The 23,904-nt window shown below is 46.8% G+C and overlaps 1 protein-coding gene across 5 annotated transcripts in view; it reads right to left on the reverse strand.

The window, feature by feature from the left end:
* The window catches only part of UBE2F (ubiquitin conjugating enzyme E2 F (putative)), a 90,904-nt gene that overhangs the window by 62,322 nt on the left and 4,678 nt on the right, over positions 1–23,904 (reverse strand). The window contains exon 2 of one of the 5 annotated variants that reach the window (XM_057745959.1): positions 6,605–6,907. The exons of the other annotated variants lie outside the window; for them this stretch is intronic. The gene's annotated coding sequence lies outside the window, so the exon portion shown is untranslated. The remainder of the gene's footprint in view (positions 1–6,604; positions 6,908–23,904) is intronic. 5 annotated transcript variants of the gene reach the window in all.

Here is a 23,904-nt window from a genome sequence, read left to right on the forward strand (position 1 = left end):
TAATAATGCTTTACTCGGAGAAAGCAAAGATTCCTTAAACAGAACACAAAAGGACTAACCATAAAGCACACACACACACACACACACACACACACAAACAAGCTATAGAGTGAAAGAATATATTTGCAGTATGTGTACCCCACAAAGCCTTCAAGTCTGGAACCTATAGACTCTGTAGATAAACAAGAACAGGGAGAAATACCCAAAGAAAAACCTCCCAAAGACTTGGACAGGCACCATGCAGAAGAGATGATCCAAATGGCAAGAAGCACATGACATATCAACTATACTTCAATAAAATTAAAGTATTAAAAAAAGAAAAGAAAAGAAAGGAAGCACATGACACGTGCACCTCCACACTAGTCATCAGGGAAGGCAAATAGAAACCTCAGTGCAACATCCCTTCACACCCATCAGAATGCCTAAAATGAAAAGGCTGGGAATACCAAGTAACACCAAGGATGTGGGGCAGCTGCAACTCTCATACCCTGCAGATGGGAGTAGAAACTGGCACATCGGCTTTCATCATACAGCTTAGCGATTCTTCTCGGAGGTGTTTATACATCTGTTCACACACACACAAGTACTTATCATTCCACGACACGGTTTTTAAACTTTTAAAAAATATTTTAATTTTATTGCAGTATAGTTGATTTACAATGTTGTGTTAGTTTCAGGTATACAGCAAAGTGATTCAGGTTTTTAAATTTAATAGTATGTTTTCGAAATCTATCCATGTATACAGATCCATTGTATTCATTTTAATAGATGTTTGTGTTATTCCTTCATAAGAATATTTCACAGTTGTTCCTCCTGTTTCCTGGACGTTTAGGTTGCTTCCATTTACCTAGTATTACAACAGCACTGCAGTGAACACTGGAACAGCAACGTGGGGTACAGGGAAGGGGTGTCTCCAAGGTCCGCCCCCAGAAGTGAAATTGCCAGCTGGTGGAGTACACACATTTATAACTTTGCTACAATTGGGAAATGGGTCTTCCAGGTGGTCATAACATAACATGCAGACAAAGTATATAAGAGCTTTCATTTCCCCATAACCTCCTGGCAGTGACAGACCTGGTGATTTTTGCCACGTGATGGGTATGAAATGGTCTCACACTGTGGTGTTAATTTGCATTTCCCTGAATGGTGAGTTTGTGTATCTTTTCTCATGTCTGTTGGCCATTCAGTGTTTTCCTTCTGGGAATGGCCTCTTCATATCCTTTGCCCGCTTCTTCTGCTGTGTTTTATTTTTCGTATTGATTTGTGGAAGTTCTTTATACATTCTGGAACAAATCCTGTGTATAATACATAAGCTACATTATACGAGGGTGAGTTAAAATTTATCTGCACTCTGGCTGTACAATTTATTTTAATTAACTTTTAGAAAAGACAAATGCATCATTTTTCACCTTAGTCTCCTTGCTTTTCAATACACTTTGCCCATCTGTCAACAAGCTTTCATATTCCCTCATTTTTTTAATAAATTTATTTATTTATTTATTTATTTTATTGGCTGTGTTGGGTCTTCGTTGCTGCACATGGGCTTTCTCTAGTTAGTTGCAGCGAGTGGGGGATACTCTTCATTGTGGTGTGCAGGCTTCTCATTGCAGTGGCCTTTTGTTGCAGAGCACAGGCTCTAGGCACATGGGCTTCAGTAGTTGCGGCACATGGGCTCAATAGTTGTGGCGCACGGGCTTAGTTGCTCCACAGCATGTGGTATCTTCCTGGGGCAGGGCTCGAACCCGTGTCCCCTGCATTGGCAGGTGGATTCTTACCCACTGCGCCACCTAGGAAGTCCCCATATTCCCTCATTTAAAAATGTTTTAGGCTGAGCTGCGAGCCACGAGTACACCACTGTCTTCACTTCTTCATCAGAAGTGGATCTTTGTCCTCTTAGGGCTGCTTTCAGAGGACCAAACAAGTGAAAGTCTGATGAGCAAGATCAGGACTATAGGGATGATGCTTTAACACCTCAGAATGAAGTTTTTGCAGAGTGTCGACAGTGTGGGCAGAAGTGTGCGGACCTGCACACCCTCAGACCACAAAAAATGAATCACTGCACACTGCTCTTCTTTCATACGTACAAAGCACAGATGGGGCATCCATTTTTGCTTGCACTGCAGTTACAAACCAACTGATGTAACACGTGCACACCTGCACAGCAGTGACTGGGGAAACAGTAGCCTTGAATGGAAAGTGCTGATAAGACTGCAGTCAACAGAAGTTTTAGCATAATTGGAGTACGGATAATTTTTGACTCACCCTCATACATGGTACAAAATCTTCTGGTTGGTGGCTTTATACTTTGTTAATGGTTTCTTTTGTCACATGGAAGTTCATTGTTGATGCCAAATTCATCAATCTTTTCTCCTAGGAGTTGTGCTTTTTCCACTAAGAACTCCTCTTTCCTGAGATTGTAAAAGACATTCTCCTTTATACTTTTCTAATAGTTTTACAGTTAGTATGAGTATTTAATCTTTTAACTCAACGGGCATTTACTTCGGGCTATGGTGGTAAATAGGAATCCAATTGCTTTTTTTTTTCTGTACAGAAAACCAGTTGTTCTAATGGCATTTCACTGAGCTGTCAGCTCTTTCCCTTCTGAAGTAATGTCCAGTTAGTCATGTGTCAAGTTCCCAAATGTGTTTGTGCCTGATTCTGGACTCTATTCTGTTCCATTGAGCTATTTCTCTATCTTGCCACCAATACTACGCTCTTCTCATTATTAGAGTTTTATAATGGTAGATCTCGCTCTCAGGTAGCACAAATTCCCTTTCGTCATCCTTCTTCCTGCAACCTCCCCCCACTGAAATGCCTTAGCATTTCTAAGATCTTTACTCTTCCATATGAATTTTACAATTAGTTTTTCTAATTCTTTTTGGATTTTTATTGGATTTGAATTGAATCGCATCCTGATTTTGATTTAATTAATAAAACAATTAAATTTTCTTTATAAAAATACTCCAGGGCTAGGGAATTTCCTGGCAGTCCAGCGGTTAGTACTTGGCGCTTTCACTGCCAGGGCCCAGGTTCCATCTCTGGTTGGAGAACTAAGATCCTGCAAGCTGCACAGTGCAGCCAAAAAAACAAACAAAAACAAACAAAAAACAAACTCCAGTGCACATCGGGGGGGTCTATGGCTCAATGTACAGTTTGGGGTCCTCTTTAAGAAAGATTATACTCAATTATATAAAGCTGGTATACGAAGTATACTCAAAGTACACTCATCTCAATGTTACAGATGAAAGTGAATATTCATCTAGAGTGAGAAAATAAATAATAAATAATAAATACATTTTGAAACCCAGAAAAATATGATCGTATAATAATATTCATATATAATATGTAATAGATATAAAATAAAATTGTAAGATGTAGAATATGCGAGTTATCTTTTTCTGTTTTTTCATGTTTGTGGTATTTGCAATTTACTTTCTCATTCTAAATAATATTTACGTTCATCCTTAATTTTGTAGTCATAATTGAATATGTCTTGTTAAAGAGCCCCCTCCCCCCCACTATAAAACAAACCTCTCCAAAAGTTTTTTTTTTAATTTTTGTAAATGTATTTATTTATTTTATTTATTTATTGGCTACATTGGGTCTTCATTGCTGCACACGGGCTTTCTCTAGTTGCTGCGAGCGGGGGCTACTCTTCATTGTGGTGCGCAGTCTCCTCATTGCAGTGGCTTCTCTTGTTGTGGCACACGGGCTTAGTTGCTCCGTGGCATGTGGAATCTTCCCAGGGCAGGGCTCAAACCCATGTCCCCTGCATTGGCAGGCAGACTGTTTACCACTGTGCCACCTAGGAAGTCCTCTCCAAAAGTTTTTAATAACCATTGTGGTAGGCAGAATAATGACCCCCACCCCTTACCACCAAGATATTCGCATATCCTAATCCTTGGAACCTATGAATATGTTACCTCCCTTGGCCTAACGGATTTTGCAGATGTGATTAAGTGACAGGTTTAAAATGCAGAGATTAGCCTGGATTATCTGGGTGGGCCCTGAATGTAATCATAAGGGTCCTTACAAGAGGGAGGTAGGAAGGTCAAAGTCAGAGTGAGAGAGACATGATGATGGAAGATCTGAGAGAGAGAGATCTGAGCATGCTAAGCTGCTGGTCTGGAAGATGGAGGAAGGGGCCAGGAGCCAAGAGACACAGGCGGCCTCTGGAAGCTGGAAAAGGCAAGGAAACTGATTTCCCCCGAAGCCTCCAGAAGGAAAACAGCCCTGCAGACACCTTGATTTTAGCCTTCTCATCTTGGGGAAGATAAGAGAGCTAAAACGTGTGTTGTTTTAAGCCACTAGGCTTGGGTCCATTTGTTACAGCGAGAGCACACTCACAGCTTTGTCTCCGTAGCTACACCTAGAAACGTTTCTTATACAAGCAGGATCACACTCTACCTGAGCTCAGCAGCTTGCTTTCCCGCTTCTCCCTTTTCCCAGGTGACAACAGTCCTGAAGGTCTTTTCTATACACACACGCAGAACCACCTCACTTGTGTTAAAGGCTCCCAGTGTCGACGCGCCTCCTGCTTCCCCAGATCCCAGACTCTGGAGGGGTGGGCCCATGTGCCTAGTTCCAGCCAGTGGGCTGTGGGCAGGAGTGACACGGCCAGCTCTCTGAAGGGAGAGGGAACTAGCAGCCTAGTAGTCTCCCAGCCTCGGACTGGGCCCTCTTTCCCCAGACGGTATCTGGGGAGGAAGATATGCAGAGACACACAGAGCAGAGGAGGACAGTGACCGACCATATTAGCTGCCTACGCCAACATCTATCCTGCTCTTCTCTTCCATAACAAAATTCTGATTTCTAGCTGGGAAGGTTATTTGGTCTCCCTTGACACTAGGTGCGGCCTTGTGTCTTCGTTCTGGGTGGGCATAGCAGGGCCCACGCAAACACCGACAGGGCTCCTCTGGACTGTGCAGGCAATCCACATGCTGCCCCCACTGTCCTGTCTTTGGTTCTATCTTCCATGAATCCACGTTGCTCTAGTCAAGATTCTTTGGTAGCAACACCCAGAAACCCACTCTAACTTGCTTCCAAACTTGGCATCTCTAAACTGGGGGCAGGTCAGCCAGCAGGCATCAGGATACTATGAGACCCGCAGGATTGTAAGCTTCTGGGAGCCTGTGTGGTCTCGTTCAGCCCTGCCTCTCTCCCCCGCTTGCCGCCTCCACCTCCTCGTCAGGTTCCCTCTGCCTGTGCGAAGCCCAGGAAAGCCTACCTGCTCCCATGACCACCCACAGGACTGGTGGGTGCTCGGTCCCAAGAAAGAATGTGTCAGCCAAGAGGGGGTTTATCTAACCACCCAATCTATTTGTTACATACTATGTACCAGACCCTGTGCTAGGCTGGGTGGTCATAGTTGATAAAAACTTTGGTGCTAGGTTGATAAAAAGACAAGGTAGACACCTGCTCTTGAGTAAAGGTTCAGGGAAGGCAGTTCACATGCGGAACAGGATCTGGGCAGCCCTAGATAGGAGTCACAGAGGGGGCCTCACTACCCGCCAGGACAAGATTCGGTTGGAAAGCACGTCAGCTGATATGAACAGAACCTCCAAAGAACAGTGCATTTACATAAAATGAGCATTCTGAGGTCTTCCCTGGTGGCCCAGTGGCTAAGACTCCAAGCTCCCAATGCAGGGGGCCCGGGTTTGATCCCTGGTTGGGGGAACTAGATCCCACATGCTGCAACTAAAAGTTCACATGCCTCAACTAAAGATCCCCTGTGCTGCAACTAGAACCTGGCATAGGCAAATAAAAAAAAAAAAAAAGAAATGAAAAAGAAAAAAGAGAAAGAGCATTCTCCGTGCCTTTTAAAAACAAATATGGCAAATGACGTGAGTGAAAATGGAGTAAGGAACTCCGAAAGTCTGCTGCTTTTAAAGGGCAACCAAAAATTGGCCAAAACAGTCAGAGTCCACTTTTTGAAACTCTGGAAATGAACCAAAGACGAGCGAAAGGTCAGGAAGCACTGCTCAAAAGGCGCAGGTAAATCTCAGTAAGAAGAGTTAGAACTTGCGGCTGTCAACTTACGCTGGTCCCATCCCCTGCCCCCAGCCCGGCTATAGCCAGAAAATGGAAAACAAGAGAGACTGAAATATAAACAGACAAGGGCCAGCCCGTGTGTAAAAATAGAACTCTAGCCCACAACCTGCAGCAGCAGCCCAGGACACTAACCCCTGCTCCACAGTACACAGCTCAGGAAGTCGGCTTGCTGTAAGTCAGACTTGCAAGGAACGGGATTGTTTTCTTTAGTAACAATCCAGGAAGCTAAACAATTACTTCTGTAACAATCGGCCCAAAATGGCCAGGACTGCATTAATAACTGACAGCTTCCCTAATTTCTGTCCCCACGTCCAGTTTAGGACCAACTTGAGAAAGCCAAAAATATTAATCACATGGGCCACCCTAGGCCCATGGCCCCATCAGGCACTCTGGAGACTTCCCTGTCTCCCACTGGAAATCCCTCCCACTCCTCTGCCTGCTTTTGAGTCTCTGCCAAACACAAGTGATGGAAGCTGACCCTCTTGCCACAGCCAGCTCAGAATTGATAGGCTTTTTTTAAAAAATAAATTTATTTATTTATTTATTTACTTACTTATTGGCTGCGTTGGGTCTTTGTTGCTGCACGTGGGCTTTCTCTAGTTGTGGTGAGCCGGGGCTACTCTTCGTTGCGGTGCGCGGGCTTCTCATGGCTGTGGCTTCTCTTGTTGCAGAGCACAGGGTCTAGGCACTCAGGCTTCAGTAGTTGTGGTGCGTGGGCTCAGTAGTTGTGGCTCACGGGCTTAGTTGCTCCGTGGCATGTAGCATCCTCCAGGACCAGGGCTCGAACCTGTGTCCCCTGCATTGGCAGGCGGATTCTTAACCACTGCGCCACCAGGGAAGTCCTGATAGGCATTTTCTAAAAGAGATTTTAAAAATCTCTTTATTTTTATTGCATTTACTACTTTGCATTTATTAATAATTATACAAAAACTTGCATTTATTAATAATTATACAACCTGTTCCTAAATATAACTGAATATAATTAATATTATGGAATGGGTATATATGTTATGTGTATGTTATTATCTATTCTACTAACATACTATCATATATTTTAATATATATGGATAGGCTCTGCTTTTCTCATCTAGTTGGCTTTTTGTTGATTTCCACAAAATATCAGGCCACATTCCTGGCAGGAGGAAGAACAGACCTTCACAAATAATTGTCATTATTTGACTTGCCTGCTAACTAACTCCCTGAAAGACCAGCTCAAAAGACTTATCCTTATTTCTCCTGACTTGGAACTCGGCCTGGGGCTAAAGTCACCACACAGGGGACATTTGTTAAAATTATTCACAGATGAGTTTTTGCTGCCAGAGGCAATGGTTAACAGTTGGGGCAGACAATAGAATAACCATAAAGCTTGCTTCCTTTTCGTGGAGAACAGTATTAGAAACTAACATCAGGGTGCATGGCATGCCCATTGCTACTGGGGTATGGACCTGGTTGGAGAAGTTGTGGGCAAAGCCTACCGGATAGTGGAGAGATTTCCTGGTTTGTCCTGGTCAGAACTGGTCTGCAGTCCCTGGGCCAGCAGGAAGCTATCCTCCAGAGTTCCGGCTGAGAACAGGCCATCAACTACCAATGCCCAGGCACACAGGCACACAGAGGGAGTGGGGGCCAGTGGTAATCCTCTGGGGTGCAGGTGGACGCAGGTGAGGCATCGTCGAGGGCCAGGTGTGTGGGTGACCAGGGATCAGGGTGTTGGTGTGGAAGGAGGTCTGGAGCTCGTGGTGTCTGTCAGGGAGACCGTAGGAAGGTTGTCACCAGGTCAGGCTGCAAGGCTGCTAAGGGTCCATGTGTTCTCAGTACATGCTGGGGACAGAGCACCACCCCCGCTGACCCATCCTATAGCAGCTGCACGCAGGTGCGCCCTTCTTCTTGATGTGTCCCTATGGCGCCATCTGCTGGGGAATTTAACACTGTGCTCCCTGTGGTGGGAAAGGCTTAAAGAAATTACTCCATCACCGCAGGGCAGGTACTGAAGGGTGAATCTGGAGCTGAGAGGTAATAAATTGATTACTAGTATCAATTAGGATAACTGTCTAAATATTCCCATCTACAAATTCTAACACCTGCGTCAACTCTCCATCAGTTTCAATTGACTGGTTTTGTCCACATCATGGGTCATATTTTCTTGTTTCTTTGCATACCTGGTAATTTTTGCTTGGATGCCCAATATTGTGAATTTCACATTGTCGAGTGGTGGCTATTCTGTACTCCTAGAAATATCCTTGAGCTTTGTTCTGGGATGCAGTTGTCGCTTGGAAACCGTTTGATTCTCTTGGGTCTTGCTTTTAAGACTTGTTAGACTGGACCAGAGCAGCGCTCAGAGTAGGCTAATTATTTCCACTAGTGAGCTAACCTCTCTGCATACTCTACCCAGTGTCCCAGGAGTCATAACTTTTTCCAGTTTGGCTGGTGGGAACCGGCACTATTGCCATGTCGATGTGAGTTCCAGGCAGCATTCCCTCTAATCCCTTTGGCTGTTGCAGCTTCAGGCAGTTTCCTCACACGTGTGCTGATCAGTGCTCTGCCAAACACTCTGTAGATCTCCAGAGCTCTGTCTGTGCTCTCCCCTCCCCAGAGCTCTGTCCTAAGAATTCTGGCTGGCTTGGTCTCCCTGGACTCTCAGCTCCAACTCCTCAACTCCGGGTCCACCAGGCTCGGCTTCAGTCCCCCTCCTCTGCTGCAGCCTGGAAACTCACCAGGCAGAGAGCGGGGGCCATTGTGGGGCTCCCCTCATTTGCCATCCACCTCCCAGCAGTCACCGTCTGTGTTGTCTGGCGTGTAGTGTCTTGAAAACTATTCCTTCGTATGTTTTGTCTGATCCTGTTTGCTGCTGTTCCAGGTGGTTGTGTAAATCTAGTCCTTGTGACTACACCTTGGCCAGAGTCAGAGTCTCCCGAGATGCCCAGCAAACATCCAAATGGAAACATTGAGGCCATAGTTAAACACGCATATCTGGAGTTGAAGGAAGTCTGGGGTGGCAGGATAAATGTGGGAGTCTTCTAGTAATAGATGGTGTTTACATCCATGAGAACAACTGAGATCACCATATTGTGAGTGTGGATCCAGAGAGAACCAAGGACCAAGCCCTGGGTCACTTCAACGTTAAGAAGGTAGCGAGATGAGGAGGGTCCAGTAAAGGAGAGTGAGACGCAGTGACCGGTGAGACAGGAGGGGATACAAGAGACTAGGGCGCCTTGAAACCCAAATGAGGACCACACTTCAAGGAGGTGAGAAAATTGTATTGAAAGTCTCTGACTGAGATTGGCATTGTCATATATACATTAATATGTATAAAACAGATGACTAATAAGAAAAAAATCAAATTGTACACTCCAAATATATGCAGTTTATTGTCTGTTAACTGTATTTCAATAAAAGTTCTTTAAAAATATATTTGCAGTTTATTGTATGTCAATTATATCTCAACAAAACTCTTTTTAAAAGAAAAAAAAGAAAGTTTCTGATCGGTCAAGTTAGATGACATGAGAATTGGCCACGAGGAAGCCATTGGTGTCCCTGCAGGTGCTATTTCAGAGGAGTGGGGGGGATGCAAGCCTGCCCTGTGTGGCTCAAGAGGAAACAGGGGGGAAGGAGCTGGAGACAGCAGGGTTAGGAAAAGCTTCAAAGGAATTCTCTATAATGGAAGTGGAGAATGGGGTAACCGGAGGGAGAAGTGGGGGTGTCTAAGGAGGGTTCGTTAAGGGTGGGACGTTTTGTAGTTATTTGTAGGCTATCCGTAGCAATCGTCCCATTAGAGAGGGAAATGTTGAGGATGCCAGGGAGAGGCAGAGGATCACTGCTTGTGGGACATCCTTGACAGGAGAGGGTGGGGCTTTACACAGAAGTGTGGCCAGTCCACCCACAGTGAGAGGGAAGGCTGGGCACGTGGATGTTCCCGGCTGTGCGTCAGTGACTAGGAAGCCAGGCCATCAGCTGAGAGTGAGGAGGGGATGTGGGGAGCACCGGGAGGATCAGGGCTGAAGGATTCAAGAGCACCTGAGAGAGCGCTGGTCCCCTGACCACGGCCCTGGGAGTCACAAAAGGTGCTTCTTGGGATCACGGGTTTGTAGGACTGGACACGTGGTGAGACGGACATTTTTGAGGACAGAATTCATTTCTTCTCTAAGGCCAGGGTTCAAGGAATTGAGATTTCTAGCTCCTCACCTTCCTGAACTGAACCCCAGCAGTGGAGGGCCCAGCTTCCCAACAGAACCCCCCCCCAGCCTCTGCCAGGTGCCCCCAAAGCAGGGAGGTTCTTGATCTTTGCCGCTCCCTAGTTCTCTAGGGAGTCCCCCCTTTCTTCCCCAGAAGTAGGAGAGGAAACAGTAGATGGAGGCCAAGGGTTGGGCAGGCCTGCAGACCTGGGAGAGGGAGAGGAAACCTGTGGGGGGTGGGGGACACGGTGGGGGTGGTGCCCTCAGCCAGCAGCACCCCTGTCCTGGGTCAAAGGTGACCACGCGAAAGCTATGGAAGAACAGGACTCCATGTGAGCAAGGTGAAAATGGAAATTTTCCTTGGGAAGCTGAGGGCCAGGTTAGGTCGCTTTTTTTTTTTTTACTGAGTCTGTTTTCATTTAGCATCACATATGTCAAAGAAAAAGTTAAAGCTGGCAGAAATCATTGCACCAGGGAGTGCAAACCAGGTGCTATATGAAAACTAAAGGTGTTCCGCTGGGTTCTCCACCCATCAGTGATGGGCCGTGTGTAGGAGTAAGTTCCGGTGGCTGATGTCCATGCCGGTTGGAGAGATGTGCATCAGAGTTAACCAGGAAGCGCAGGGTAGGGAAAACCCCAGGGCGCTGCCAACACACATCCAGGTGAGGGGTTTGTGCTCATGACGCACAGGTATCAGTGTCCTGCAGGGAGAACCAGACTCCGTGCCAGGCAGACCTCACCCTCCCAGCTCAGCCTTCCCTTCACAAGGGTCTGAGCTTTTCCAAGCCATACTTCTTCATGTTTTCATCTATAAATTGGTATTTATAATAGTACCTGTCTTAGAGGACCGTTGGGGGAAATATGTAAAACATGGTAAGTGCTCAACAAATGGGTGGCATTGTCATGAATTATAAGAATTAAGGATGACACAAGAAAAAGGATTGCTGTCCCGAAATTCTGCACCTTGTATGTTTATTGTTAGTTGAAAAGCAGTCTTGGGCTGTGCCAGAGATGTCTGGGAATTAATTTAACATTTTGAGGCTTTATATCATAATAACAATGCCATAGTATGTAATTGTGACATTGCAACTGAGACGTATTGTGGAGGGTGGCCTTTCCCTGCCCATGTGACAGCTGTGACAATCACTGTTCTGGAAGGATCAGGGTTTTCATTGGAAACTCCAGCTCACTTCAATGCTCTACTTCTAGAGACCCACCCAGCAGTGTGAGAAAATAAACAAACTCCCAGAAGCTGTGAGTTTTGGACTGTCTTGAGTAAAAACAGTCAAAAGTTCCAGGGAAAATATTTCAAGCTTTCTGGTTGTGTTGGAGGAATAGAAAAGTCAAGGACTAGCTGGGAAAGAGGGTGTAGTGTAAAGTAAACTCAGCTGCACAGACATATGGTCCGTTGGTGGAACTGGAGTCAGACCAGATATTAATCCTCAGTGAGGTAAGGCTCTGAAAAATCCTCTCTTCCACAGATGTGATTCAGGGCTGTCATGGACAGTTGTGCAGGCATGCACTGAACAACTGAGGGCCACCATTTAACCACACACATAATTGTACATGGCAAAAGCTTTGGCTAGGGTGCAGCCTTTTGATCTAACCATGCCGAATGCCTTTTGCCTTTCTGGGCAAGCCACTGTGAATCCGAGAGCCTTCCAGGGCACAAATCCTGCAAAGCTCCCCTGATCCTGGCAGCGTGGCACCCAAGAACTCCTCCCCAAGGGCCCTCTCAGCGCAGCTCCAAAATCTCCTCCTGAGGAGTGTGGCACACAGACCCTAGGGTGGCCCCAAGCCCATGCCTTGTAATACATAATCCCTTCCCCTCGAGGGTGGGTGGAACTTGTGACTTCCTTATAACCCATAGAATATGGGGAAGATGATGGTGTGTCACCCCCATGGCTATGTTATGATATATGCATGTAAGACTGTCTTACTAGCATACACTAGAGATTCTCTGTGGTGGCTTGATAAAGTAAGGAGATGTATTCTGGAAGCTCACCTAGCAAGGACCTGATAGGGGGCCTCCAGTCGAAAGCCAGCAAAATGCAGCACCCTCAATGACTCAGCCAAAAGAAGATGAGTTCTGCCAATAACCTGAGCTTGGAAGTAAGTCCTTCCCCAGTTAAGCCTCCAGATGAGAACACAGCCTAGCCACACCTGGATTACAGGCTTGTGAGATGCTGCAGTCTCAGAGGACCCAGGGAGGCCATGCCTGGACTATGACCAGATAAGAAACGTCTGTTGTTCTCACTGCTGACTTGTGGTGCTTTCTTACACAGCAGTAGATAACAAATGCAGAGGGTCTTGGGAACACAGTTCAGTTGGAATCGGAAAACAGGTGAAGGAAATAGGGAAGACACTTGTCTTCAGGTGGTGAACATGCTGTTTTGCGTTCAATTATGTGTTTATTTGGAGTGACATGGGGGTGCAGATAGAATTATGGTTGGTAACGTCTCTATAGGCCACCCAGGGACTCAGAACTGAGCCCAGGAACCTGGTGGAGGGGGAGGCCAGGCTGGAACCCTTGGATAAGGATATTTGCTTGGAGGACCCTCGAACCATTAACTGGTATGAAAAGCGTTACTGGAATCATTTTTAACTTTTGGACCCAGTTTGGTTTGGTTAGATTTTAAAAATTATAATGTTACACATGAAATATTATATAAGACATGAAAATATAACATTCAAACAGTTTAAGAGGGTATGCAAGTTCCCCTCCTAACCCAGTCCCCAGTAACTTTCCCCCAAAGGCGGCCACCGTTAAGTTTCTGGTTTGACCGTCTAGACAGTTCCAGTGGACAAACTGAATCACACTGTTGTGCTCTTCTCATTCATTATCAATATTCACGCCTCTGCCCTGCTCTTTTTAGCGGCTGCATGGTTGTCCGCTGTATGGGCGGCTGTGTTTCCTGTGTTGCCCCTCTCTGGCAGAACACTCAAGATCCTCCAGAACAAGCCACAGTTCAAGGTCTAGATGATCTCAATTCACGTGCAAAGTCATCTACCCTCACCTGAGGGAAGGGAGACAAAAACCTGAGCCACAGCTCCAGCTCGGCCGACCCCCAAGCCCACCCCACACCAGAACCTGTACAGCTCCTGCGGCCAGGCTAACGTCCCAGTTTGCCCCTGAGAAGAATTTTGGGAGCAGCTTGGAGGGTTTGTAACCAGAGACTGATGCTAGTGGATTTCTCAAAGCATAGAAATAGGCTGTGCCAGAGCTAATTCTGTCTGAGAGAGAGAGAGAGAGAGAGCGCGCGCATGAGACAGAGAGATAAGAGAGAGAGATCTTGCTACTTGTAAACAATGGTCTGCCGCACCCTTCCCTCCCATCTCTCCCTGCCCCCACAAACACACACACATACGTCCAGCCCCTTCCCTGCTCCAGGTGTGGGGTGCACCTGTGATCACGGAGGCCCCCTACCGCCCACCCCAGGAGAGCCAGAGAAGGCCTTGATAGTGTTCACGTCAGGTCTGTGTTCTTCACGCTGCTGCTGTATATTTAGAGCCTGGAGCCATCCTTTAGCTGTGGGGGTTTGGGGCCCTGGCAACCCTCATCCCTCCTAAGGAGAGCCCTGGCGGATTCAAGTGATCCAGGCTGCCAGGCCATCACGGGCTGAGCTCCAAGTGCAGCTCCAAGAACTGGGACCCATCATTTTCCTGGGGCCGGTGCCACCTGCCAATTCTTAGAACAAAGACTCCATAGGGCACTGACTGTGGTCTCAGTATCCATGAGGTTAGTCAGCGTGATGTAACATCCTTGCCCAAGAAAGAGGGACATGTTTGCAGAACTGCTCCACCACTTTCCTGAGTGCCTCTGTAAGAACTTTGTTATTTAAGTCATTCTCTTGACACCTCCACAGTCATTTCTGCATCGTATTTAAATTGTGGTGTCGGATATTAGCATTTGTCAATCTATAGGGACGCTGACTCACAAAGACTGGTGGCAGAGGGACAGCCACTGTTTTTGTCTTTTTTAAAATAAGTGTTTTTATTTCAGAATAGACTTAGATTTACAGAACAGCTGCAGAGAGAGCACAGAGTTCCCACACAGCCCACACCATCAGGCCTCTTACTAATATCGTACATCAGCAACGGTGCACTTGCAGCCATGAGTGAGCCAGAATGGGTACACATCATTCCTGACTAAAGTTTACTTTTATTTTTAAATATTCATTTATTTATTTAGGCTATGCTGGGTCTTAGTTGTGGCATGCAGGATCTGCGTTGCAGCATGTGGGATCTTTAGTTGCAACATGTGGATTTCTTAGTTGCAGCATGCAGAGTCTTAGTTGTGGCATGCAGGGTCATAGTTCCCTGACCAGGGATGGAACCCGGCCGCCTGCATTGGGAGCTCGGAGTCTTACCCACTGGACTGCCAGGGAACTCCCTAAATTTTACACTTTATTAAGACTTCCTTGGTTTCCCCCTAAGGTCCCTTTTATATTCAAGATCACACCTAGGGCAACACATGACATTTTGGTGTCACATCTCCTAAGGCTCTTCTTCGCTGTGACAGTTTTTTCAGTTTTTGATGTTCTAGACAGGTTTGTCATATAGTCCCTCAACTTGAATTTGTTTGATGTTTTTTTCATGATTAGACGGGGAGGAAAACCACAGAGGTAAAGCACATTCTCAACACATCATATTAAGAATACAGATGATCAACATGAGGCACCACTGAGGACGTGAACTGTCGCCACACAGCTGAGCGTGTTGGCCAGGTCTCTCTTACTTTTATTTTACCATTAGTTGTCTTTGTTTGGCAATTTAAAAAAGTGAGATATAATTCACTTAACATAAAACTCACCATATTAAAGTATCCAATTCAGTTGCCTTTACTATATTACCAATTTTGTGCAGCCATCACCACTGTCTAATTCTAGATCATTTTCATCATTACCACAAAAGAAACCCGTACCTGTCAGCACTCCCTCCCCATTCCCCTTCTAGCCAGCCCCTAGCACTTTCTGTCTCTATGGATTTGCCTGTTCTGAACATTTCATATAAATTGAATCATACAATACATGGCCTTTTATGTCTGGCTTCTTTCACTTGGTATGTTTTCAAGGTTCATCTGTGTTGTAGCACGTATCAATTCTTCATTCCTTTCACAGATGAATATATTCCATTGTATGGATAGACCACATTTATTTATCCATTTATACTTGATGAACATTTGGGTTGTTTTCTTTTTGCTTGTTATGAATAATGCTGCTATGAACATTCATGTACAAGTTTTTTTTTTTTTTAACTATTGAATCTTTTTAAAATTGAAGTACAGTTGATTTACAATGTCATGTTAATTTCAGGTATACAGCACAGTGATTCAGATATATATGTATATTTGAATATATATGTGTGTGTGTGTGTGTATATATATATAGTTTTCCATTATAGCTTATTATAAGTTCCCTGTGCTATGTAGTAAGTCCTTGTTGGTTATCTATTTTATATATAATTGTGTGTATATGTTAATTCCAAACTCCTAATTTATCCCTCCCCCCTTCCCCTTTGGTAACCATAAGTTTGTTTTCTATGTTTGTGGGACTATTTCTGGTCTGTAAATAAGTTCATTGTATCTTTTTTTTTTTTTTTTGGTTCCACATATAAGCAATATCATATGATATTTGTCTTTCTCTGTCTGGCTTACTTCACTTAGTATGACAATCACTAGGCCCACCCACGTTGCTGCAAATGGCATTATTTCATTCTTTTTTTATGGCTGAGTAATATTCCATTGTATATAGGATATATGTTTTCAATTCTCTTGAATATATACCTCAAAGTGGAGTTGCCGAATCAAATGGTGAATTGTCATATTGGATATTATGACTTAAAATTTTGCCAACATGATGTACAAAAAAATAGTATCTCATTATTGTTTGAATTTGCGTTTCCCCAGTCACCTTGAAGAAGGGCATCTTTTCACATATTTGCCATTTATTTGTCACATATCTTTTCAAAGATTTATTCATATATTTCCATTTTCTTTCTCTGCATTCCTCATGCTCTACAAACCATTCCAGGGCACAGAATAACAAGGTAACACAAATCTGATCAATACTAATAATGGAAACTACATATCTGTTTATTGAACTCAATATGTATCCCCCCAAAACCCCCACAAATCTGATCACAAAACACAAAATCATGATAAAAGGATTCCCCAAAGAAAAACTACAGACACGCTTTTGAGCATATATGCAAAAATGCTAAAGAAAACAGAGGCATTTTGTGCATAAAATATATTCCTGAAAAAGTGTATAGAGTCAAATTGTGCAAGCAGAGTGCTATTTCAGCGTGTAATCATCTGTAAGTGGGTAAAGGACCTGGGAGGTAATTTGCTCCAGAAGACTCCCGTGGGCCGCATCCACAGAAGAGGCTGGCCTCGAGGTGACCAGATATGCACAACACAGATAGTGGTGTGTGAGCAGAGACTCTAATAGTTGCTGGGAGTGGCTGATGCAAACGTATGAAATGGATCTAGCAACGTTCATAGAAAGCTTGAATCCTCTTGCCCCAAATTCTATTTCTAAACATTTGTTCTGAGGAATAGAATAAGGACGTGCACACTGGAGCATTATTTATAAACAGAAATAAACAAAACAGACAACCCCTCCCTTTAGAAACGTATAAAGACTGTAGTCATTTTGTTAAATGACACTGAAAAAATTGAAAACGTCATTTACAAAACAGTATGAGCCCATTTTTTTGGTTCATTTGTCACCCATGTACCTAAGTACAAGTTGAAGTTTGGAGGACTATACGCCAAACTTCTGTTAAAATTACCTAAGTGGTAAAAAGAAGGCTTTTTATTTGCTTATTTTATTTTGTTTACCTGTATCTTCTACAACGTACAGGTTACTTCTATGATAAAAGTTATTTACTATTGGCAAGACAACAAGAAATAGAGGGAAACTAACACGTTAAACGCCCAACGATAGCTGATTGGCTGGTGAGGTTGCAATTCATTGTTATTATCAATAATTACAGTGAGTTAATTTAATAAGTGTTATACTTTTTGAGTGCCGACTGAGTGCAGGGCACTGCTTTAAACACTGGGAAGTTCTTTAGCCGTTCTGCGCTGTACATGCGACTAAGCCTTTAGTGAAAAAGGAAGGGGCTGGAGTAAGAGAGAGAAGGAAGGATGGGTCCTGGGCTGGGCAGGTGGCAGGCGCTATAACTCAGCTGACAGGTCGCCTCCAGCCTTGGGTCCCACCCCCCCCAACCCACCCCACTCCAACCGAGGCCTCCGACTCGTGAGTACCCCAGCGGAGGGCCAAACACCCATTGCAGGGTTTCTTCCCTTGTCTGCTAAGCCAGACAACTCCAGCCAGGCACTGTGCAAAGTGCACCCCAGTTTTCTTTCCAGAGTCCCCCGCCTTCCAGCGAGCCAAGTCAGGACCCAGCCAGTGGCAGCCAGGTGTCCCCCAGGCCAGTGAATGGGCAGGAAAGGTGCCCAGGTACAGGCAGCAGCTGGGTGGGTACCTGTCCAGCCTGTTTCCTAATCCATAAAAACTATTTCCAGCTGTGCGTGACCTACTACAGGCCAGGACCTGCAAACTAGGAAGAAGTTATCTTTTCAAAATCACAAGGAAGGGCACTTCCCTGGCGGCGCAGTGGATTAGCCTCTGTGCTCCCAATGCAGCGGGCCTGGGTCAGGGAACTAGATCCCACATGCATGCTGCAATTAACAGTTTGCATGCCACGGGACTTCCCTGGTGGTGCAGTGGTTAAGAATCCACCTGCCAATGCAGGGAACACAGGTTTGATCCCTGGTCTGGGAAGATCCCACACGCCGCGGAGCAACTAAGCCCCTGTGCCACAACTACTGAGTGTGAGCTCTAGAGCCAGCAAGCCACAACTACTGAAGCCCTCGTGCCTAGAGCCCTGCTCTGCAACAAGAGAAACCGCCACAATGAGAAGCACACACACTGCAAGGAAGAGTAGCCCCCACTCACTGCAACTAAACAAAGCCTGTGTGCAGAAAGCCTGCGTGCAGCAACAAAGACCCAATGCAGCCAATAAATAAATAAACAAATAAAAATTTAAAAAAAAAAGTGTTTGCACGCTGCAACTAAGGAGCCCACATGCTGCAACTAAGGAGCCTGCGAGCCTCAACTAAGGAGCCTGCCTGGCACAACCAAATAAATAAATATTGTTTAAAAAAAATCACAAGGAAGGAAACTATGAACAAAGAAAGTCCCCCATCCAAACCCATCAACAGAAAATCACTGTTCTATTGGTACCAGTTTTGGAAAAACAAATTTCTTAATTGAAAATTGGAGATTGAGAAGAAAGAAAGGTGATGGAAAGGATGGTTCCTGTTGGCAACCTGGGGTTTAGATAGGTGGCTGGGGGCCTATTAGAATGGGGGGCTCAGCAAGGCAGCAAGGGGCATGGGGGGCTGTGGGAGGGCCTGGGGGTCTGTGGTGCTCTGCCTGGCCCCTTACTCCTGGGGACGGGGAACTGAGCCCTACTCCTGGGGATACACAAACATTCCTCCCTCAGACATGTCATCTTATGTTCCCAAAGTTTAAGAACAGCTTGTTCTGGTTGGGGGGCCAAGCTGTCATCCTTCCTGGGGGCACAGGAGGCTGAGAGGCAGGAATACTTATAAACACCACTCACCTTCCAATCAGCTCCAGGGAGAGGTGGTGTGGAAGAACTTACAGGCCTCCCAGGTTCTTCCCCCAGGCAAGACATAGAGCCTTCCTCCAACCTGATGGGCCGTGAAGAACCAGAGCACCTTGGGGGCTGCAGAGGCCTGGATGGGGGCTCCCCAAGTTGTTCTCCATCCTGTGGTTTCCCAAAAGGATCAGTTGTGAGGCTGTACCTCCCCCCGCCAGGGGGGGTGGTTGGAGGCAGAGGTGGCCCAGGAGGGCTTTCGGGGAGAAGAGGCATGAGTCCTGCAGAGGGGAGCCCACACGGACTCATGCCACCCAGAGTTGCAAACACCCAATTGTGACCCTCCTCTCCTTGCCCTCATCCTCCTGGAACCCCTAGTTGCTGACTGTTCTCCACACTCCTGAGCCAAGGTGGGGGCCACACCTGTGAGAGAGAACTGGAGGTCTGGGAGCCAGAGGGCCCCTGGCTTCAACATCCACCCTTGGGGACAGTTGGGCATGTGCTGTCACCTTTTTGTGCCTCAGTCTCCTTATCTGCAAAATGGACCTAACCTCCCGGGCTGATGAAGGCTAGAAGAGCAGAGGTCAGTCAAGTGAGCATTCTTCGCAGCGGCTCGATACACATTCGGTGTTTTTCCCTGGCCTGGCCCGCTGCTGGCCCACTGCTGGCCCACTGCGTGTGGCACCTCTCAGCTTCGGGAAGCAGGCCCAGGCTGCCCTGGCCTGCCCTCCTTCCCTGCTGCTCACAGCCGGCTGATTGTGCAGGCATCTCTTTAACATTCTCTAACAGTCTTCCTCTTCCCCTGCTCTTCTGATGGTTGACCCAGTTAACTCAAGAAAAATATCTACTTTTCCTTCCTCTCTCCTTAGCCCTTCATTTCTTTGTTCCATTCCTGGGCCCAAAAAAGAAAAAAGGAACAAAAAAAGAAGAAAAATGATTGTGCAGGAACACCATTACCCGGCAAGACGAAAACTGTCCATTTCTCAAAAAACGAGACAAGATGAAAAGTCTGTGTTGCCAAACTGCCAGTGCCCTTTAATGCACCAGCTCCAGGAACCTCTCAGGAATCACCACCGAGATCTTCTCTTGCCCCTGAAGCCTTGCTCTCCCCCCAGCAAGAATGTGTGATGCATCTTAAAGCAGGTTTTTTATTTGACCTTGTGATGTTTCTATAGCAATCAGCTTGCTACAATTCTGTTTTCTACTAATTTTCATGGTGAATTACAGCCCTTTAGTTCCATTGTAGCTTAACCTGGCTGCTGCAGGCCAGCTGGAAAAACTGCCTGCCACCTGAGTGGCAGTTGCATCCCCCTCACCCCCAGTTCATGTGCTGGAGTCCTAACCTCCACCTTTTCGGAATGTGACTATATTTGGAGATGGGGTCTTTAAGGAGGTAATAAGGTGAAAAGAGGTCACTGGGGTGGGCCCTAATCCCATACGACTGGTATCCTCATAAACAGAGATTAGGACACAGACACACACGGAGGGACGCCCATGTGAAGATACGGGGGGAAGACGGCCGTCTACAAGCCAAGGAGAGAGGCATCACAAGAAACCAATCCCGGTGACACCTTGATCTTGGATTTCCAGCTTCCAGAACTGTGAGGAAATAAACTTCTGCTGTTTAAGCCGCCCAGTCTGTGGCACTTCGTTATAGCAGCCCGAGCTGACTAACATGGCTCTGCCTGCACCAAATGGGAGGCACCCCAGGACGGGGAGGGAATCCCCACAAGTCCCCCCTTGAGCTGTCATCATCATGATTCTTGTCCCTTCAACACACCCCCTGCCCTCTGTGCCATGGGGCTGGGACCACACAGAGAGACAGAAGTGGATACCCAGGCCTGGGCATTCATGCACACCCACAGCCATCAGGGCCCAGATCCTTCGTGAAAATGCATGCCCGTGGCCAAGTTAAAGAGGGTTTAAGATGTGTTGGGCACGGTGCCAAGGGCCTTCTACAACAACTCCCCAAAGTACCTACTGTTACCCCTTTATAGGTGAGGAAACTGAGGCCCATTTTTACTGGGCAGAGCTGGGATTCAATTCGACCACAGGCAGTTTGGTGCTGTCGCCTCTATGCTACGTGGACTGTTTCTTGTAGGGAGACAGTACCACGGTGAGAGTCTGAGTAGCCTCCTGGTATGACCTTGGGCAGCCTGGGCAGGTGCTGGGATGTAGGCGTCATCACGACGATGGGCTGCACTGAGCTGCAGGCACCCCTGCCTGCCCTCCTGCGCCTGTGTCTGTTGTGAAGGGGACTCATTTGAGGGAAAGAGCACCTGGGTGGCCGTCTGCAGCCCAGGGATGGTGACTGGGGTGGGTTAGCCAGGAGGGATGCTTTCAAGGGCCATACAGCAAACTGTTCTTCAAGCTGCCGTCAGTCTGTGTCCTTTCTCCCTGTGGCACATTTACGAACCCGAGTAAAGACAGGCAACCTCATGGCCCATCTCAGCATGGTCCCATGGGAAGAAACGAAAGTCAGATCCAAGTTCACCTCCAAAAACAGCCTTGAAAACTACTACAGATCTTTCCTCAATTTGTTTTACAAGGAACCAAAGGGCAGTGATGCTCATAAAAGAGAGAAAAGTGTCTTAAAATCACTTTCCTCACTCTCTCAAAGCCCCCAGACTACTGCATGTTCTCCACACCCCATCTGCACCTCCCCCCCACAAACATGGATCCTCTGGCTGGGAGCCTACTCTTTGGTGCCTAAACACAGTCCTTGTGATGGGGCTGGTGACCGATGAGAGACCATCTTTTCCAAGCACACAAACTTCTCAGAGAGATGAAGAAGCTGCTGAAAGCCACACAGGTGCACAGTGGTCCAGGCAGGTCTCAGCAAGCTGGAGTCCAGCCTTGGGACCCCTGACACGGCTCAGAACGGCCTTCCATCCCAGCAACTGCCACATGGCAGCTAGATCCAAACTGTACTGTGTTGTTACCGTCTCTATGAGTCATATTATACCATCTTCTCCGGGTTAGATATGGTCTGGGGACACACACACACAATCACACACATACCTCCAAACTGAGATCATCTTTCTTTCCTGTTTTGTAATCTGCCCTTTCCAATTAACTCTAAACTGTAAGAAAATTTTCCCATGCACTTAATTTTCAAAATGTTTCCCCAACATCTGGATTTAATCTACTTGAACAGCCCTCTAGTATGGGCACTCAGGACATTTCCACTCGCTCTCTCACGTCATTCCACATGAGTCCTTCAGCACATCTCTAATCATGACCTTAGGATACATTCCTAGGAAGGAAATTACTGGGAACAAATATTTTAAGACTTTCAGTACATATATCTAATTTATCCTCCATGAAGACTACACCGATTTTCATTTTTGGTGAACAAGAGGGAATTTCACCTCCAGGAGACTCAGGGTTTTTCTCCAGAGGGAATGTCACGTGTCCAGCCGGAGGCTCACTCTACATTCTGCTGGAATCTAGTTCTCTTGGCTCCGGGCTGCTGCACCCTCCCGAGCTGCCCTCTCCACCAGGGATGTCCTTTCTGTGAAGAGGATCTCAGTTCAGAGAAGCTCTTGGCTTGCAGGAAGCCCCGTCTCCAGAGCAGTTTTATCCCAGGAAGCTCATTAACGTGAGCAGTTTGGGAACAATACATACTTGGCCAAGTCCACTTCCCAAAGCCTTTCCCTTTGTTTTTTGGGTTCCTCTGACTTCCAACTAATTATTTTCTGGGGATTTCCATGACAAAGCTCTGGAGAAGGGGCCATTTCCCAAGCTCAGGACATAAATAAAACTAGTCCATCTTATTTTTCAAATTAATACTGTCAGTCTCCCTGGCCAGCTTAGCGGAAATCCCCGTGGGCCTCCCTGTCCCTGGACTGTCAGGGGAGCCCAAAGAAGGTTAGCTGCTTCCATGCAGCCCTCCAGCGGCCCACCTGCTCGGCCGGGCACTCCTGGTGGGAAAACAGGGAGGTTGATCGTTCATGATGGTGCATAATCCACCACTGTTCCCCTGTGACTTTCCAGGCAGCCCCAGGGAAAGACTCATGAGAAGGGGGCAGAACACAGGTGGTCAGAGGGAGAGCAGTGCCCGGCCAGGCGCTGCTGCATGTGCACATCACCCCCTGCCTCCCTGGCTCACCCTGGGCCTGCGCGGTGCCCCTTGGTGGGGAGGGCCCACAGCTCCCACTTTCTTCCTCGACCCCACCCCATGGTGGACCCTTGAGAGTGGGGGGCCTCAGGAGCTCCACAGCTCCTGGCTGAGGGGGCCCCGAGGAGCCTGGCATCAACCCACGGGACCTGGGCAGGCGCTCACTGTGCAACAGTGGCTGCCAAGGTCAGACCCCTCATGCGGCTCTCGCTCCCTGCCTGCACCTCTTCAGGGGATGGGTGACTTGGAACAGCAAGTCCAGGGACACAACTCAAGGCATCTTAGAAACTCGTGTTCCTGTAAAAGTCAACTGTCTACACAATGACCCTCCAGGGGGTAACGTGGGAGGGGCCCCCACAGCCCAGGGTGTGGGACGAAAGTGGCTGAGAGCAGCTGCTGCCCAGAGGATCAGGGCACGGGGCAGGGACAGAGCCACCAGAGGCCTCCACTTACCACACACCCATGTGCGCACACACACAGACATACACACATGCACAGACATGCATGCAAAGACACACACATACACTCACGCACAGACAAAAATACACATATATACACAGACACACACATGCACGCACATACACAAGACATACAAAGACCGATCCCTGGCGGGAGTTCCCTGGTGGTGCTGTGGTTAAGAATCTGCCTGCCAATGCAGGGGACATGGGTTCAATCCTTGGGCCAGGAAGATCCCAGATGCTGCGGAGCAACTAAGCCTGTGTGCCACAACTACTGAAGCCTGCGCCTAGAGCCTGTGCTCCATAACAAGAGAAGCCACCACAAAGAAAAGCCCGTGCACCGCAACGAAGAGTAGCCCCTGCTCTCCATAACTAGAGAAAGCCCGCGCACAGCAATGAAGACCCAACACAGACAATTAAAAAAACAAAACAAAAAAGACCAATCCCTGGCTTTCAAAGGTAAACGTGAAGC

Source organism: Hippopotamus amphibius, chromosome 8, assembly GCF_030028045.1.
Source record: "Hippopotamus amphibius kiboko isolate mHipAmp2 chromosome 8, mHipAmp2.hap2, whole genome shotgun sequence".
NCBI lineage: Eukaryota > Metazoa > Chordata > Mammalia > Artiodactyla > Hippopotamidae > Hippopotamus > Hippopotamus amphibius.